The sequence below is a fragment of the Pinus tabuliformis genome, chromosome X (genome assembly GCF_031772625.1).
Source record: "Pinus tabuliformis cultivar Carrire ecotype Pingquan chromosome X, CPIR1, whole genome shotgun sequence".
Classification (NCBI taxonomy): domain Eukaryota; kingdom Viridiplantae; phylum Streptophyta; class Pinopsida; order Pinales; family Pinaceae; genus Pinus; species Pinus tabuliformis.
Window position 1 is genome coordinate 345732950 of NC_142308.1, and position 19305 is coordinate 345752254.

Sequence of the window (19305 nt, forward strand, 5' to 3'; positions counted from 1 at the left end):
GGAGTGAGCAAGAAAGGTCATCACCAAATGGGATAAGCGTACTAAGAGGTAGGCTCTCTTAATTGATTCTAACCTAAGTAAATCTTCCATAGAATGTATCGGTTGTGTCTAGACCCATTATCGAGTTAGAGGAATTGTTTGTGTCCGCACATATAATTTTACTTCACCACAAGTACTTAAAAATAAAAAAGGTTTTTGGCTCTACAGAGAGGAAACATATCATGCATATTCTATGACTCAGTTGCATCTTAATTATCTGATTTCATGAGGACATGAAAAAAGGTAAGTTGGGGAGTATGTTGGGTCATGGAAAAGGTATGTTTTCCGCTCCTCATTTACTTCATTAATCATATGGTTTTCATGAATTTGTTCTCATCTTGGACATGTTCTCAAAGAAATACCATGAAAAATGAATAAAGAGAAATGTTGAACAAGTTACATACTTTTAGCATTAAAAGCCTAATATTTCACTTGTTTATGCGCAGGATGACTGGGTTGCACAATTGTTGTTCCTTTGGATAAGGCAGTAGCACCAAGAAAGGAAGATGTAATTATTTCAATTGCACAGGCCAAGCTAAAGATAGGAGGACAAACACAAAATTAACATGGAAAATCTGATTATTCATCCAAGAAATCCTGAGGATCTTTCGATCCTCAAGATAAGCTCTGATTTTCTAGTATTTCATAGAGAATATATAACACTAGTAGATGAAAAAGAACTATAACTTTTGTAATCATTGTTAATTTCCAACAAGACTGTGAATGCAGATTCAACCTTAAAGGTTGTAGTGATTTTGTAATTTCTTTTTGAGAGTTAATGAAGAACTTGGAGTTTCACATTAAATCTATGTATTGAGTTTCTATAGCAGTTCCTTCTAGAGCCTTTGGGCCTGGTCACTGGAAGATCTACTGCTTATTTGTATTATGTTAATTACTCTTTACTGTCAAGATTTACATTGTTGTTCCTTTTACAGGTTGAGATAGATTAAGTTTTACATCTCAGTTAATGTCGTTTTTATAATTCACAGTGAAGTAAGTCATGTATTTGATTGTTGTTTTCTCTCCGCATATGCTTTTTACAATTACTTCTAGCTTTGGATGCTCCTTGTGATTAGCATGATTTGAGTAGTCCCTTTAATATGTGTGGATTTGATTATTTATTTTTATTTCCTTTTGGCATTTAGAATATTAGATTGAGATCTTTGTCTGAAAATAGTTTGCAATTGGTTTATCTTTCCAATTTCGAACCATATAACAAGTTATGTTTTGCACTTGAATTTCTAGAGTCAACGGGCTATTGAGAAATTGTTTATTTTTGCAATGATTAGTTAGGATTTAGGATTAATTACGTGCATCCCAATCTCTTATTTTTATCGCACAGACAGTGCTAACAACCTTGAAATACAAAGACGAATTATGTGCATTCCTTCCTTGCTCATTTTAGTCCATTCAACCAATTTCTAATCACACCCCCCCCTTCCTGATAATGCCATGAAATCTCTTCTCAGTGTTGGTTTATTGGGACTGTAGCCTTTTATCACCCGATGCTTGAACTGGGACACCACTCATATTTTACTTCACCCTATACATCGCACCAGCCATAGCTTATTCCTCTCTCACACTATATGTTGTAGCATCCATTGCCATTTTAATTTCATTTTCAATACTGTCACAAAAATAAAAAGTAAAAATAAAAAATTATGTTTAAAAAATCAAAGGAGAGTTTTGAAAGTCTAAAAATAGTGATTTATTTTATACAATTGAAGGCATTCAAATCCAATATAAGGTGGGGCCCCGACCCATATACTAAAGTTTGAGCTGTATCACAAGATATAAGAAAGCGAGGGCTCAAGAGGTGGGTAAAGTGCTCTGCATGGGAACAATGAGCATGAGTTATAACTCAAGCTCAACCCCCACAGTTGACCATGACGTCATGGTATTTGACTAAGATCTATGTCCTAAGATTGTTGCGGGGGTTCAAGCCTGATGAAACTCCTGTACACTCCCTACCCTCATAGCAAGCCACCCCCATTGCTTCACTCCATCTAATCTCCTCCACGTCATCCGCCACCCTCATCCATTACCATCCACATCATCCACCATACCCTGTCACATCATCTACCACTCCATTAATTACTTACATTAATTATAGGATTTCCCTCCATTTTTGTTTATCATATATATAAAAGAAAAGTTAAACCCTGTTGTAGTAGTCTTTTCTAAAAATAAAAGAAAAGAATCTCTGGACAAGCTGCAACGATAGGTAGACACTCATGTTTGTACAATAGTAATGCCATCAACACAAATGATCCAACAGCACATATTTTACAGTTCGGAACAAAGCTTAAAATGGTTTAGCATGATATAAAGAAAGCCAAAAGAGAACTCGAAACAGCTTGCAAGCTACTGAATTTGAGTGAAGAAGAAGCAAGAAGGGGGAAAGAAAATGCAAAGAAGTACAGGGAAGATCTTATAAGGGTTGAAGATGAAATCAAAGTATAAAGAAGAAAATGAATGGCAATATGTCCTTAATTCAAGCCAGGGAAATCATATGGCATGAAGTCATTGAGGTTATCAAGGGCATCCGGGAATTTCTTGTTATTATATCTGAAGAGAAAACACTAGTTTGAGACATGGAAGAGGTGGTCATGAAAAAGAAACAAATGATTTATATAGATTAAAATTTGCAAAGAGGATGACAGATTTCATTAATTCTAAATCTACTGTAGAATTGAAGGAGCATGACATGTGAGACAAAACATTATGTGCAATAGATTTCAATAAGATGATTGTGAGAAATATTTATAGTAATATTGTTGAGAAGAAGATAAATGAGACGAAGGAAGTCGCTTCCAAGTTTAACATCATGTTTGATAAAAGAGTTCGAGTTGGACTTCTTTCTTGCTGGGATCTACAAGGAAAGTTTTTGCCATGGAAGACATATAAGACTTTGCTAGTTGAGGCAAAGAGCCAAGTTGATAACACTGATGAAAAGAAAGTAGTATTAAAGTGAGCCACCATTGTAAACTACCTTAACAAACATTTTAAGCTTCTCTAGAAGGTGAAGAATCTATTTACAGATAAGCCTACTTATAGTAGGATTACAGCTTGCAAAATAGCACTTGAAAAGTTAGAGAAAGCACCAAAGTCAAATGTACCGTTATGGAGAAAGTGCAAAGAATGGATGATAGAGAAAACCAAGGATGCATCAGTAGGAACTTCTACTCAAGCCACAAATTCAAACAACGAGCAGCAATCACCAATCATATTTTAAATTTTGTTACTTCTTGTTATCTTATTTCTTGAGAAAAATGAGGTGTCTTTTACCCTCTAATGTAATATTTTGTAATGACTTTTACTCTGGACAGTTAGAAGGTAGTTAATCAGTTTGACAGTTTCGGTAGTTACCAATTGTCCCATGATGTATAAAAGAGGCAAAATTATAGAAAAATTGGGGGTAATTTTGAAGAACCTGGAGACTATGCTATTGTATACCTAATAAATTGATGATTAATGAAAGAATCAAGAGTTTTCCACACAGTGTTGGGTATGATTTTGTAATTTCTCTGTTATGTGTCATCATGTTTCTTCCTTTCTTTAAATATGGTAATGAAGTTGCAGGTCTTTGTTTACTTATGTGAATAAAGTTAAAATTCCTTAAAAGAGGGCTCCCATATTTAAAGCCCCTACCTCTATATTCCCTCTAAGTTATAGATAATAGTTCATGTCAAACACAACATATTATCTTTAATTTCTCAAGGCATTCTTCACACAACATTTATGTCCAACATCACATGGCATTTTTAGATTTTCATATCAGCTAAATATTAAGGGTTAAAATTTAGGTCCTTTAGGTCCTTCACATGAAGATACATTATACAAATAAGTGACATACATAATAAAAATTAATGTCTTAAGCACAATTTCTCAATAGCCACAAAACAGGTTTCTTAAGGGACAACATTAATTGGTGTTGTTGTCAGGGAATGAAATCAAGAACATTTTTCCTGGGTTTTTAATATTTTCCTCTGATTTTTCAATGAGGAGGATATATGATGCAGGAGCATCAAGACCATCTTTTCATTCGTAAATATGTGATAAAGGGGGTGTGACAATTTTAATATTTTATTAATTAATTTGTTATTAAAATAGGAGAAGGTGAGGATTTTGTAAATATACTTTTATTAATTAAGAGGATATGAGAGAATTTGGTTAAGGATATGAAGGGATAAGATTCTAGATAATAGGGTTTGTTGAGATATTCTAGTGGTGTTGAGATATTAAGGGGATTGAGCATTTAATTAGTTCATTTTTAAAAATTGTATAAATAGGAAGGGGTTTTGAGAGAAAAACAAATGGAGATTGTGAGAGATGTGAGGTAGAATTAGATAGGCTTAGTGTGTAGCCAGAGCTCAGAGAGGTGTGAAGATTGTGTTTGTGTGAAATTGAGTCAAAAGCGAAACTCTGTTTCGTTTTTTTTCCTGAATATTATAAAAGTAATTGCGTTTGTCTGTAATCGAATGCCAAATTGTGTAGACTTGAGCATGATATGTCTGCGTAATTGATTGTAATAGTAATTCTGTGTGAAGGGTTGTATCCAGCGCATTTTATTCTGTAGTTTTGTGTTGAATCATTGTACAGGACTCTGTTTTTGTTGGGTTTCATTGTTGTTAATATAAATCTGTGGGTAGAATCTATGTGTGAAAGCAGAGGAGATTCAATTGTCAACATTGATTTTTATTACAAAACCAGTTTAGAATCATTGAGAGTTTCAATAGGCGTTAATGAAATTGGGTTTTTTTTGATGGAGACAACGCTTAAATTATAATTGTGAAATTGGTAAATCGATCACCCTAAATCGATTTCATGAAGAAGAATTCCTGTATTGGTCAAGCACTAGTTGAAAGAGGGTGTTGTTCCTTTGAAATTATATATGCCATGTAAAGGTTTCTGTCTTGAACGCCTTTAACTGCATCTGAAAGTCCTGAACGTTGTCATTCGAATGTATGATCTGCAAAATTCTGGGAGATAAAGAGCGCAGGGTCAAATTTATGACTGTTTATGTTTGATTTTATATCGTGATATCATTCTGAGCTCGTGGGCGCAAAGAAGTCACAGTTTTGTAGTCACGTGGAGTGGAGTATACACTGGATTGGTTTCTGCGTTAAGCTGAAGCACACGTCAAGTAGAACTGAGCGTGAAATCGATCCATATGTTATCTATAAATAACAAAGTTGTGGATCATCTGAAGCTTGTGTTAGCAAGGTCGTATCAGTGTTGAATAGCACTAAACCCAGCGTTAAGCAGAGGCTAGTTTGTCAGAGGCCGCGCATTCGCAGGTAGAATTTGTCCAAAATTCGGTGATCGATGTTGTTTAAATTGAAAATCAAGTTGAATCGTTGTGTCAGAAGTAATCGATTCAAATTGCCATCGATTTTTACAGTGAGGTCAATGTAATTGTTACAACTTTCAAATTCTGCTTTGATATGGTTAATTTGAGTGTAGATTGGGTGCTGCGTCCGGTATACATAGTTTTCAGTTTCCTGAGATAACCGATTGAAGTATGTAATAAGCCAGATTGGAGCTCTAATATGTTCAAAAGCGGTGTTTGCAGATCGCTACAGTTTGAGCATTGTTGATGAGAAACAGGTATGCAATATCGACATTCGATTCTAGCCAACTCTCAGTTTATATAAATTGCTATTGCCATAAGTCGAAAGGTTCGATTGTTTGGTTGGAAGTTGTGTTTTGATTGAATGAGAATTGAATAAAGAGATTCAATTTAAAGGCATATTTGGGTGTTGGTTCCATGATCTTATTTGAATTCAAGGGTGTAAATAATAATTGTATGAATGTCAGCAACAGAGTATTACAGGCAAGACTTGCATTGGATGAGATTGAAGGTCGAAAATTAATGTCTGAAAATCAATTCAACTTGTTGTGAGAAGCAATGTTAAATATTGTTTTTAATCATAAATATGAAGGAGAAACTAAAACTTCCGCATGAGTTGAATTTGCCAAAAAGTGAACTGAAATTGACTAGAACAGGAATTTCCATTTTTATATGTACAGTTTGTAATGATTCTGGGTTTTGCAGTCTAGAGTTGCGTTATTTTGGTATCAGAGCTCGGCTCTGTATGAAAGTTTCTTGAGAAGTGTTGAAGACTGAATTTGAATTTATATTAAATCCTGTATGGGGAAATAATTCTCAGTTATGCATTCGAACAGAATAGAATTCTGTTTTGATTGGTAAAATTCGATATGGGTTGTATGAGTGATTGACAAATTGCAGGCGATAAGTGCAGAGATAAATTATGACAGCAGATGTGCATGCAGACAAGGGATATCAGATTTTAATCTGACAGTCAAGCAAATTAGAGTACACTGGGAGAATGGAGAATCGTGCAGGTATTGTGTTTGTTTAAATTTTGAATTGGGTTTTACTGACAAGAAATGGAATGAGGATTGATGGTTGCAGCAATGAAGAAACTCAGCAAAGAAGGAATTATTGCTGACAGCTGAAGTTTGCTAGATAAAACCGGAAGATTGGAAGAAAGGATCAGATTCTAAAATCTGATTGACAGTGAATTTGTGCAGAGGAAGCATAAAGATTGCTGGAATAGATTTGCAGAAATGGTGAGAGTATGATTTGGTTGTAAATGCCAATTGAGGTGTGGGTTTAAATGCAAGTAAATTGATTATTGGGTTTTTGGTTTATGAACCATATGTTAAGGAGGAGCTTACGCAATTGATAATAATAGTGTATGTAATTGTTCAGAATTGAAGTTTTATTTGGGCAAAATTTTTGAGATGCATTTTGTATATGGTAAGGTGTTGTTTGCAGCAATTTGTAGCAAGAGGTTGTCAGAGATTGGTTCGAAAACAAACAGAAGCCAAGCGCAGGAGTTGAACTTGTGGGAAGGATTGCTGAGAAGTGGATTAAATGAAGTCCATACGTGAACAGATGCAGTTCACAAAGGAGGGGAAGATGACTGTTGATAGTCATTTTCAGAAATTTGATGAAGAGTACGAGTGGGAGAAGGCCAAAATAGCAATTCAGCTTGAATTGTTAATGGAGTTGTTGCAGGAAAATGTGAGAAACCAGACGCATGGTTGGACCATGAGAAAGAAGGTAAAGTGGCAGAAGTTGCAAGCAAGAAGAGAAACACAGGTAAACATACAGTTGATGGAGGAGCTGAGGAAGCTCGAGCAGATGTTGAGTTGTAAAGAACTCAGAGAGGTTGAGTTGAAAATGGATGTTTCCATTTGTGGCCCGGAACATGGCGAAATTCTAGGTGAAGAGATCAATGAGGAAGATCTCATGAACTATTGGGATATTTCAGAAGCATTTGAAGAGGTAATGATGAGAGAAACAGGTAAGGCTATGAAGCCTTGTAAATTTTCTCACAATTCATGTATGTTTGAAGGATGTGCGATAGATGGTGAGCAGTCTGATGGAACTGTCACAAAGGATAATGAAGTTCTTGAGGTAAAGTCTGGTAGAGGATTCATTTCAGAGAAGGAATGTGATGATTGGTCAACAGAAAATGAAGGTATGGAAAGTTGTGTAAAATTTCCGAGTTCTACTCCAGTTGAGATTGTTCAGTTGTATCGGAAGTTAGATCTTCAGAAGAGAGAGTTGGAAAAGCAGAGGATCTATGTTCAGGGAAAGTTGCTGAAAGACACAGAACAAGGGAAGATTTTCCAAACAGATGATGTGGAAAAGGGACTAACTGATAGTCTCACAGAGGAATTGAATCAACATACTGATGTGCTGATGGATGAAGGAATTTCAGAGCAGCATCACTAAAGCCTTATGTTGTTTATTCTAACAATTGTTTTGTGAATGCAGGTATTGGTACTGAAGAACATTTGACTCCGTTGAGTAGTCAAATGAAGGGAGAAGAAGTTCTCTGTTCCAGAAGACAAGAGGGTGAGGATGATCGGGTGGTAGTCAGAACAGAAACAAGCATAGAAGCAAGAAGTCAGCAAGTGACAATACCGATAGAGAGAGTAAAAACTGAGCAAGCCGTCTTAGCTCAGCAGACAACAAGAAATCAACAGCTGGCCGATTTATTGGACCGAGCGATTGAAAGCATCAGAAGACTGATGATGAAAGTATCCCGGAAGAGGCCAGCCGCAGTGAAACAAAGAAGCAGCAGCAAAAGAAAGACAACAAAAGATTGCGAAAGCACAGCCAGTGGAGCGATGCAACATAAAGTGTGGAAACCTGGAGAAGAATATCATAAAGAAGCAGCGACAAGTAGAAAGTTACAACACAAGATATGGGATCCAGGCATACACAGATCTGAACACATGATCAGGCGATCATGTTTAATTTCAACGTTGGGAGTCTGATGCAGGAGCATCAAGACCATCTTTTCATTTGTAAATATGTGATAAAGGGGGTGTGACAATTTTAATATTTTATTAATTAATTTGTTATTAAAATAGGAGAAGGTGAGGATTTTGTAAATATCCTTTTATTAATTAAGAGGATATGAGAGAATTTGGTTAAGGATATGAAGGGATAAGATTCTAGATAATAGGGTTTGTTGAGATATTCTAGTGGTGTTGAGATATTAAGGGGATTGAGCATTTAATTAGTTCATTTTTAAAAATTGTATAAATAGGAAGGGGTTTTGAGAGAAAAACAAATGGAAATTGTGAGAGATGTGAGGTAGAATTAGATAGGCTTGGTGTGTAGCCAGAGCTCAGAGAGGTGTGAAGATTGTGTTTGTGTGAAATTGAGTCAAAAGCGAAACTCTGTTTCGTTTTTTTTTCTGAATATTATAAAAGTAACTGCGTTTGTCTATAATCGAATGCCAAATTGTGTAGACTTGAGCATGATATGTCTGCGTAATTGATTGTAATAGTAATTCTGTGTGAAGGGTTGTATCCAGCGCATTTTATTTTGTAGTTTTGTGTTGAATCATTGTACAGGACTCTGTTTTTGTTGGGTTTCATTGTTGTTAATATAAATCTGTGGGTAGAATCTACGTGTGAAAGCGGAGGAGATTCTATTGTCAACATTGATTTTTATTACAAAACCGATTCAGAATCATTGAGAGTTTCAATAGGCGTTAATGAAATTGGTTTTTTTTTATGGAGACAACGCTTAAATTATAATTGTGAAATTGGTAAATCGATCACCCTGAATCGATTTCATGAAGAAGAATTCTTGTATTGGTCAAGCACTGGTTGAAAGAGGGTGTTGTTCCTTTGAAATTATATATGCCATGTAAAGGTTTCTGTCTTGAACGCCTTTAACTGCATCTGAAAGTCCTGAACGTTTTCATTTGAATGTATGATCTGCAAAATTCTGGGAGATAAAGAGTGCAGGGTCAAATTTATGACTGTTTATGTTTGATTTTATATCGTGATATCATTTTGAGCTCGTGGGCGCAAAGAAGTCATAGTTTTGTAGTCACGTGGAGTGGAGTATACACTGGATTGGTTTCTGCGTTAAGCTGAAGCACACGTCAAGCAGAACTGAGCGTGAAATCGATCCATATGTTATCTATAAATAACAGAAGTCGTGGATCATCTGAAGATTGTGTTAGCAAGGTCGTATCAGTGTTGAATAGCACTAAACCCAGTGTTAAGCAGAGGCCAGTTTGTCAGAGGCCGCGCGCTCGCAGGTAGAATTTGTCCAAAATTCGGTGATCGATGTTGTTTAAATTGCAAATCGAGTTGAATCGTTGTGTCAGAAGTAATCGATTCAAATTGCCATCGATTGTTACAGTGAGGTCAATGTAATTGTTACAACTTTCAAATTCTGCTTTGATATGGTTAATTTGAGTGTAGATTGGGTGCTACGTCCGGTATACATAGTTTTCAGTTTCCTGAGATAATCGATTGAAGTATGTAATAAGCCAGATTGGAGCTCTAATATGTTCAAAAGCAGTGTTTGCAGATCACTACAGTTTGAGCATCGTTGATGAGAAACAGGTATGCGATATCGACATTCGATTCTAGCCAACTCTCAGTTTATATAAATTGCTATTGCCATAAGTCGAAAGGTTTGATTGTTTGGTTGGAAGTTGTGTTTTGATTGAATGAGAATTGAATAAAGAGAATCAATTTAAAGGCATATTTGGGTGTTGGTGCCATGATCTTATTTGAATTCAAGGGTGTAAATAATAATTGTATGAATGTCAACAACAGAGTATTACAGGCGAGACTTGCATTGGATGAGATTGAAGGTCGAAAATTAATTTCTGAAAATCAATTCAACTTGTTTTGAGAAGAAATGTTAAATATTGTTTTTAATCATAAATATGAAGGAGAAACTAAAACTTCTGCATGAGTTGAATTTGCCAAAAAGTGAACTGAAATTGACTAGAACAAGAATTGCCGTTTTTATATGTATAGTTTGTAATGATTATAGGTTTTGTAGTCTAGAGTTGCGTTAATATATTTGGCTTTATTAAACAGAAACCAACAACTTTGGCTTCAAAAAGGACCCATACAAGGTTATATACCTCACAGCAAAAAGCCCAAGCCCTTTCAGACCCTAAGAGATTAGTTTCCAAGAGGGTTGGAAAGCCAAAATCTCCATTTACACCAAGTCCTACACTCTCTGCACCTGGAAGCAGTTCAACACATGTTTCATCCAAACATTCACCTTTTATTGACCAAGAACTACCTTTTACATCCCCTTAATTTCAAGAACCTAACTGTCAAGAACAGTGTTTAGAGTTTGTATCTTTCACAATATTCAAAAATATATTTGCTATAGTTGTTTAACCTGAACCTATATCTACATTGCCACCATTTCATACTCCATTTACCCCTTAGAGAGGTTCTACATTTGTAGGCACTCAAGGTTCAGTAAGTTCAAGTGCAAACATGGCAACATATGCATTCTTGTTGAATAGGTATGCACCTATCCAGTTGCCTAAACAATTGAATCCAATGCCTTAAGAATATCTAAAAATTCTTCCTTGTTTCTCAGGGGAAGATGAACAAACAGCAGAGAAGCATATAGCAGTGTTTCATAATTTTGTAGAAAATCCCAATGTTGAACACCTAGATGTTGTTTTAAGACTTTTTGTGCAATCCTTAGATGGTGAAGCAAGAAAGTGGTTTAAAGGGCTTCCTAATAACTCTATTCCTACAAGGGATGAAATGGAGTGTGACTTCACCTAGAGATGGGGAGAGAAACAAGATCATGGGTATTCACTTACAGAGTTCAATTCTATTAAAAAAAAATCTGATGAAAATGTTGTTGAGTTCATCAGAAGGTTTAATAAACTTTACAATAGTCTTCCAGTGGAGATCAAGCCCCCTCCTACTGGTGCAAAAATAACTTTTGCAGAGGGCATTTGAATCAAATTTTGGGTTTACATTAAGGGAAATAAGATCCACAACCCTTGATCAGATCCAAAATGATGCTTTATAAATAGAAGCAAATCTAGTGGTTACAGGTAAAGCACCAGAGGCATAGCCTACCCAAGACAAGGGAAAGGCCAAAGTGGAATCCTCTCAAAGTCAAACATTAGATGATATGAATAATGTGATTAAAATTTGTCTAGAAAGTTGATTAAATTGGAGTTGGAGAGTAAGAATTCTCAAAGGAAAGTACAACAGAACATAAACTTTAATCCCCAATATAGAAGACAACCTCTGCAGTTTTTTCATAAGGTAAGAAAAGACCAATATTAGGTTCAAGCACCACTTTACCTAGAGGTAGATCCTGATGAAGTACCAAAGCATTCCATGGATTGTGATGATCATATTTCCACATTGTATTCAGGAGATGAAGATGAACTAGGTGTTGAGGGAGAAGAATATACTGAAACATATGCCATTTATGATGAAAATGAAATTGATGAATATTGGAAGAAATTTACCGATTTCATGCAGGCAGAATTACATAAAAAATATGACTTGAGATCAAGGAAAAGATCTAGAATTCAAGAAAATGAAGGGAGCAGAAAGTTCCTACTCCCATACAAAGGGTAATTCCAAAAGAACCACAGCCTGCAAAACAATTAAATAAAGGAAAGAAACAACATAATACAAATTTCAAAACTCAGATACTTCAAGGTGAGTCTTCCCAAGATAAAATTGATAAAATTCCTTTAGAAAAAATTGTTTCCATTCCACAAGAGATTTCAGTGATTAAGAAAAGTAAATGTGAAACTGAAAATAATACCAAACAGGTCCACATATTTAGTCTCACTAAAGAGTTAGAGAAAATAAGAATTCAAGTTCCCCTCACAGATTTGGTCAAAACACCAATTTATCAAAAAGAAATTGTTGAGTTTATCAACCTGTCTCAGAGTGAATATAAATGACATTGTGAATCTACAAGATGATAAACTAGTATTGGTTTCTGGTCCACATGTGGAGGAGGTATATTCTTCAACACCTCCTTTCTACATTTCTTCATTGATTCATGATCTCCTCTTTCATAATTGTATGTTTGATTCAGAAGCTTCACACAACCTTATGCCACTCTCAGTAATGAAACAGTTAAACCTACAAGTTACTAAAACTTACAGAGGCATGTATTCTTTTGATTCAAATAAATTCAAGTGTCTCGGGGTCATTAAGGATATGGTGGTGTCATTAGCCCAGATCCCAGCTAGAAGCTTGGTAATGGATGTAGTGGTAGCGGATATTCCTACTAGGTTTGGAATGTTGCTATCTAGGTCATGGAGGGCTAAATTCGGGGGAGTTCTGAAGTTGGATTCAACTTATGATATCATACCAATTTTTGGTGGAGAGGAGAGAAGGTTGTACATAGAAACAAGATTTGTTAAAACAATCACAAAGAACAGAGCAAGTAATTCACGTATGTATATCCAAGAAAAAGATGACTTTTCTTGTTTCATGCTGCATGACAAAGTAGAGTTGGCTAAAGATTATCAAATGTAGCTTACTTCAGCCTGTGTAAATACAAAACTACAAACAAAAGGGGTGTGGAAGTGCTTCTTTGATGGAGCCTACTCTAAAGAAGGAACATGTGCTGGGTTCCTATTGATTACACCTGGAGGTAACATGATCCCATTTTCTTTTAAATTAGAAGAAACTAATAATGTGGTAGAATATGAATCCCTAATCATTGAACTTCAAACAACAAAACAAATGGGAGTCTAGTCCATTTATGTTTTTGGAGATTCAGAGTTGATTATAAAGCAAATTAAAAATCATTATCAAACAAAACACCCTAAGATTAGGGCATGTAGAAATGAAGTGTGGGAGTTAGTTGAGAATTTCTTTGAGGCTTTCAACATACAATTCATTCCAAGAGATGAGAACAAGTTAGTAGACTCCTTGGTTGTGGCTTCCAATACCTCTAGGCCTCCCATAAATCCAAGGCTGAGATATGAGGTTGAAATGAGGCACAGGCCATCTGTTTGAGATAACATAAAACACTGGCATGTTTTTGAGGATGATTAACAAATTAAGGAATTCTTGACTACGATTGAAGATTTTCAAGGAAACGAAATTGATCAAGATGGAGATGAACAGAAGGTGAAAAAGTTAGTGATTTTAAAATTTCTATAATTAATCAGAAAATTATTCAATTGAAAGATAATATTCTTCCAAGAGGACTTGTCCCTCTTGAAATACTTTTTAATTCCAATGATGTAGCTATTAGTTCAGAGAGAGATTCATAGGATGAGCAAATCTAAGACCACAATATTGGAACCGAGGAGGAACCCAAGTTAGTCAAATTGTTTAGGGGAGTTCCATTTAATTATAAAGAGAGATATATTGAGCTTTTCAACAAGTACAGTGATGTTTTTGCTTGGTCCTATGAGGATCTCAAGGCATATTATGTGAGCATTATTTAGCACAAGATTCCCCTGAAAGAAGGAATCAAATCATTTAAGCAGAAACTCAAGCAGATCAATCCTTTGCCTTTACCATTGATTGAGAAAGAAGTTAAGAAGCTTCTTGATGCTAAGATAATTGTTCCACTCTGTTATAGCACCATTTACCACTCTTGGTATATATGATGCTTTGTTTATGGCCTAGGGAAACCCCTCTTTCGAGACTTGGTCCAAATATATAAAAAACAATGTTTTATTCCATGTACGCTACTTTTCCCTGAGCTAAAAGCATGTACACGTGGTTCAGTCAATACCCAACCCACTTATATGTATTAAAACAATTAAAAATTAAATTTCCTTAATTTTGGGTAGAGTTCACAAGTTTTACCTGTTGATTACCTCCTATTGACCATGGCCCAACTATTTCCCAACTAAAAAACTAATTGGGAGAGGTATAAATAGACCTCTATGGGAAGGCCTTAAGGAGGAAAAGAGATAGAGTTATTATACTGAGATTATCCCTGACTGAGTCTGATGAATCCCTGTGCTTCATGCACTTCCCCAAGCTTCAGGAAACCTTTGTTTGCTTGATTATAGATATCCTTCCTTTTTCTTGAGATATCATGGTGTTGGCGATGGAAGAAGATTGTTCAAGGCTGGGATAGGACGAATCCAGAGGACGGTTCCTCTTGGAGCTAGAGAAAGACTCAGGTGAATTATCTGCATGTTATTTATAACTTACTGCAATAAAAGAAATGTTGTCTTGTTTCCGAAATTAACTATGTCTATGCATAAAATTATGTTTTAATCCATATATGAATGTTGTTTTGATGTATGATAAATCATTTGTTTATATGATATAAAGTCAATTTCATGAATATGCTTTACTTCCATACTGCTATGTATGTTCGAATTGAGTGATTTTTAGGTTTGAAGAACATCGGGAGTTGTAGAGGGTCTGAACCATACGGGACCTACTCGAACGAAGGAAATCTAGGTACAGTCACTCTTAGGTAGTTTGATAATATAAGAATATTGCCTGAGATGTTTGAGTATTTGTTGTTGTAGTTTGCTTCTACTCTGTTGGGGTTCTAACCCAAAGCCCTAGGGTGCTTTCACCTAAAACAAAATTGGCGACTCCATTGGGGATAACAATCTTATTATTCCTGGTTTGGGTTATTCATTTTCAATTAGGACTCAATTTTTGGTTTGCTTGTGGTTACAATCTTATTTGGTCTACTAGAGTCCCAAGCCTCAAGTTTGACCTTTTGGATCATACTTTGTTTTTTATTTTTTCTTTCAAAGCTTTGTATACACTCTTTACACAATCGTGTATACACGCTTGTTTCTGTAAAGTGAAGTCGCATATAAATGAGTTTCCTGTGTCAGGAGCGCGTGTGCATGCCTCTATGTTTGCACACAGTCGCGTATGCAAATTTTTTCATTATTTTTTCAAATCTTTCAACCCAGATAGATTTATTGCCTGGTCTTTTCAGTCTCTGTGTGGCCAATTTTTTTTTTGAAGATTTTAATTATTCTGCAAGCTTACTATTGCAAAGTCTCTTCCTCATTGAAAATATTTCTCCTATGTTTGCTTCTTTGACGAGTTTGTAATTTGTGTTTTGGCACACAAGACTTCATCCTGAAGTTCTTGATTGTTCTGGTCCTCCAAAACATGAGATTGTTTTCAGTTTCAGTGTCAAGCCCGGATTTCAAATCTACTTGCTTTTCTCTCCTTTGTTTTGTGGCCTCATTGCTTTTCTCGCTTTTTGAAAGTCTTTTTGATGAATTTGGAAGTATTTCTTTCCTGGCTTCTTGGTCGGTTTGTTAAAATCTTTGTTGTTATTTGGGTTGTTTTGTACAAGTTGGAGTCCTTTTGCTCAAGTTTTCGTTCATTTTCGAGTTTGTAACTTGCAAATAAACCTTGTGCTCTTTTTTCAATCTTTTGAATTTTAGTAGCATTTTGGTGATTTCAAAAAGTTGTTTTGGTTGCTTCTTTAAAAAAGAAAAGATCTCAAAAAACTTTGTTTTTGTTTTTCTTTTGCCAAGTTTGGTTTACGGTTTCTTCGGATTGTTGAAAGTGAATTGCGATCTTTTAAAATTTTCCTTCTTGTTTGGAGAGAATTTTGTGTTCAAAATTTGTATCCTCTTCAGTACTTAAGTTGGCTCATTTTTAGTTATAAACAATTGCTTTTTCTTTTTTAGTGTTATTTAGGATCTTGCATCTCCATTATATCTTGCATTAGGGTAGTTTGCATTGTTAAAGCATTCATAGTCTTTTAGTTTTTGGGTGTGTGAAGTGTGTTTCAAGAAAAGAAGAGAAAAAGTACTTTGCTTTGTAGAAGTTTCGTAGAACCCATATAGAGATCTCTTTTCATCAAAGAAAAAATGGTTACATTCATGTAGTTAGTTTTTCATTGATTTATGTTGCATCATACAAACATCATTGGTTTCACTACATCTTTACCCTTGAATTAAAGAAAAAACCATTAAAATAAAGCGATTAATTAAAATAAACTAGAACTTTTATGTTGTCATCAGAATACACCAACAAGTTTAGGTTTATTAGGGCCTTGGATTAGGTGAGAGGAGAGTTAACTCTCCAAGGCCACTCAAAATTACAAAACATAGAAGTTTGATTAATGAGCAAAATTCAATAGCATTAGGGAGACCAGGGAAGCTCAGTAACTGGGAGTAAAGAATGAGGGAGAGTGAAGATAAGGACGAGAGATACACCCTCCCTTACATGTCGGATCCCGCCTCACAACTATTCCGCCCGGCTTCTAATACGAGTTGGTGACCATAGTTTCCTATCCTAAGGATCACACATGTGGATGTGGAGGGGAATACCATGGCACCTAAGGCTGACGTTGTATCACGTTCAACAATAATTCTGGAGGGTACCCTTCCGAAGCTTGGGCGCTTGCACCGGCAAAGGCTGTTGTCTGGAGGTCAGCATAACTGCCTCTGATACCTTCGCTAGTAAGCCTAGGGCATAATTACCCCAGTCTATTTTCAGAAGGCCCTTGTTATTAAATTTCTTGTATTTTGGCGTCTGGTCCTAATCACCTGGAGCAGAGGTACTCGAGAGTTGTTTGATTGCTGATATCTTTAGGGAACTTTTATTGAGTTTTCTTTACTCCTAGTTAGCCTATCTTTATAATTTTTCGAGTATTTAAGTATATCTTTTAAATAATTCAAAGTGGTTGATCGACCATCTCAAAGGTCTAGGAGACTTCGTGGGCTATCACCTATGAGTCCTGAGCCTTCTCCTAGAAGGCGTAGGAGAAATTCTACGAGTGGTTTTCAACCAGTGGCAGCAGGCATATCGAAGATTGATCCTCTGCTTGGGGTCATTAATTCACAAGATAGACTAGGCACTAGTAGAGAGTTAGAGAGGAACACAACAATTCATTCTCGAGTACTTTTTGAGTCGGAATATAATATTGAAGTTGAAGAGCTTTCAGAGTCGATTGCAGCTCCGAATTCTTCTCTTCCTCTAGATCATTCAAACATTCTATTGTACGTTGGAACCCCGACTCATAGGCCTTCAAGACCAGGTTTATGCCCATCTATTCCTTCAATGACCACTATTGGAAGCATGGCATCTATGACGAGTGTTGAGAGTGTGCAGACTCCCATAACTGTACAAGGAGGAGAAACTATTTCTATCCTTCTATTACTCCTAGCATGGCTATATTTGGGCCTACTTCCATTCCGTCAATGAGTGGAAGTTCTCAGGCTACTGCATCCGATTTTGGAATTATCCCTTATGGAATGTTGTCTCACGGGATTCTTTCAGTTCCTTGACTACCTCCACATCCATGATGAGTGGATCAGCTTCTTTTCAAGGTTTCCCATTTGGAAGTGGTCATATACCACACTCCAATCCAACAGTAGTTTCAATAACTTTTTCCTTTACAGGTCAATGTAATAACCCATTCTAGAGTTGGTCAAACCCTACAGTTAGTGGGATAGGAGCTAGGAATCAATTTTATTTCGACCAACAAGAGAATGTGTCGTATTATTCAGTTAATTCGTTTTATAATTTTCCACCCTTTTCTAACGCATGGAATCCTTATCAGGGGCTATCAACTCCTTTTAACACTTCGCTAGGGGGTAAATTCACTGGTTGCAGAAGATTTTCGGCAAGAGTTGGTTAAACTCTAAATTTTGCTGGACCACAAGGAGCACCTTTTGGTTCGGTAGGCTCTACGAGTTACTTTGGGAACCTAGTGTTTTTCAAAATCCAGGTCATTCTTTTCAAACCTTTGGGAACCCTGCCTGCACTCGATGGAATTCACAAGGTCCACCAGGACTCCCTTTCTTGGCCACGCTGAAATTGCCAGACTTAACTAAATTGACAAGTGATCTGATTTGGTACAATTTAGCTTGGCCTCCAATATCAACTAAAATTCCCTCGAATATCCCAAAATTCAAAGGGAAGAGTGGTGAATATCCGGGAGACCACGTTACCACATTTCACTTATGGTGCTCATCCAACTCCATAATAGATGATTCGATCATGTTGAGGTTATTTCAGCGCACCCTAACTGGAGATGCAGCCAAATGGCATATAGCGTTGCCAGGGGGTACCTATACTTCTTTTTGTGATTTGGATAATGTATTTTTGAACCATTTTCAGTTGCCTATCCAATATCAAGCCAGAACTGAACTCTTGGCTAACTTTAAGCAAGACACCACAACTCACATTTTAGCTCACATCCAAGAATGGAGAAGGAGGAAAAGGCTTATCAAAGCTGAAATCCCAACAAAGTTCCTTCTTGAATGGTTTCTAAAATCATTACAACCTGAGATCTCAAAGGATGTGTCTCTCTTTGGTGTTTATACGGAAGAGCATGCCATTTTTAGAGCCTAATAATTGGAACTAATATATTCTCAGTCTAGGGTTCTTCAGAAAATTCTACCTGATGCTCCTAGATCTGAGGTCGATTTAGCCAAACCAAAACCAGGTCCCCGTGCTGATGGTATAGTCAAATCAATTGATGTTAACACAGTGAACCTATTGAATCAATTACAGCATTTATCTCTACAAATTGCTTCTTCTACCCAGGCAACACCGTCTCTACCTACACCTTCCCAACCTACCTCTATAAACGTTTTCTAGACCACTAACCCCAAAGGAAATCAACAATCTAATGGGAAGAGAAAGGGACGAGGTAAGAAGAAGAAACAAGAAGGAAAAGGCAATGCAAACATACCCGGCAATGATGCCGGAGAGGGTAGGAAAGAGTCCAAGAAAAAGGTAAAATTTCCATGAACTCACCTCTACCCTAAGATGCAAGACGCTCAGCACTTGTTAGTATAGCAAGGGTCCTATAGCTCCCAAGCTATCCTGACTAACCCTTTTCTCCAAGGGCAGAAATTACTTGCTGGAGCGAATTCTAATGTTGGTACCTCCGCTGGGGGCAACCAAGAAGGAGAAAATTAGTCAAATGTTTATATGATGGGCTCTCATATCGACGTCCACTATGCGAGCATGTGATTATGATGAATC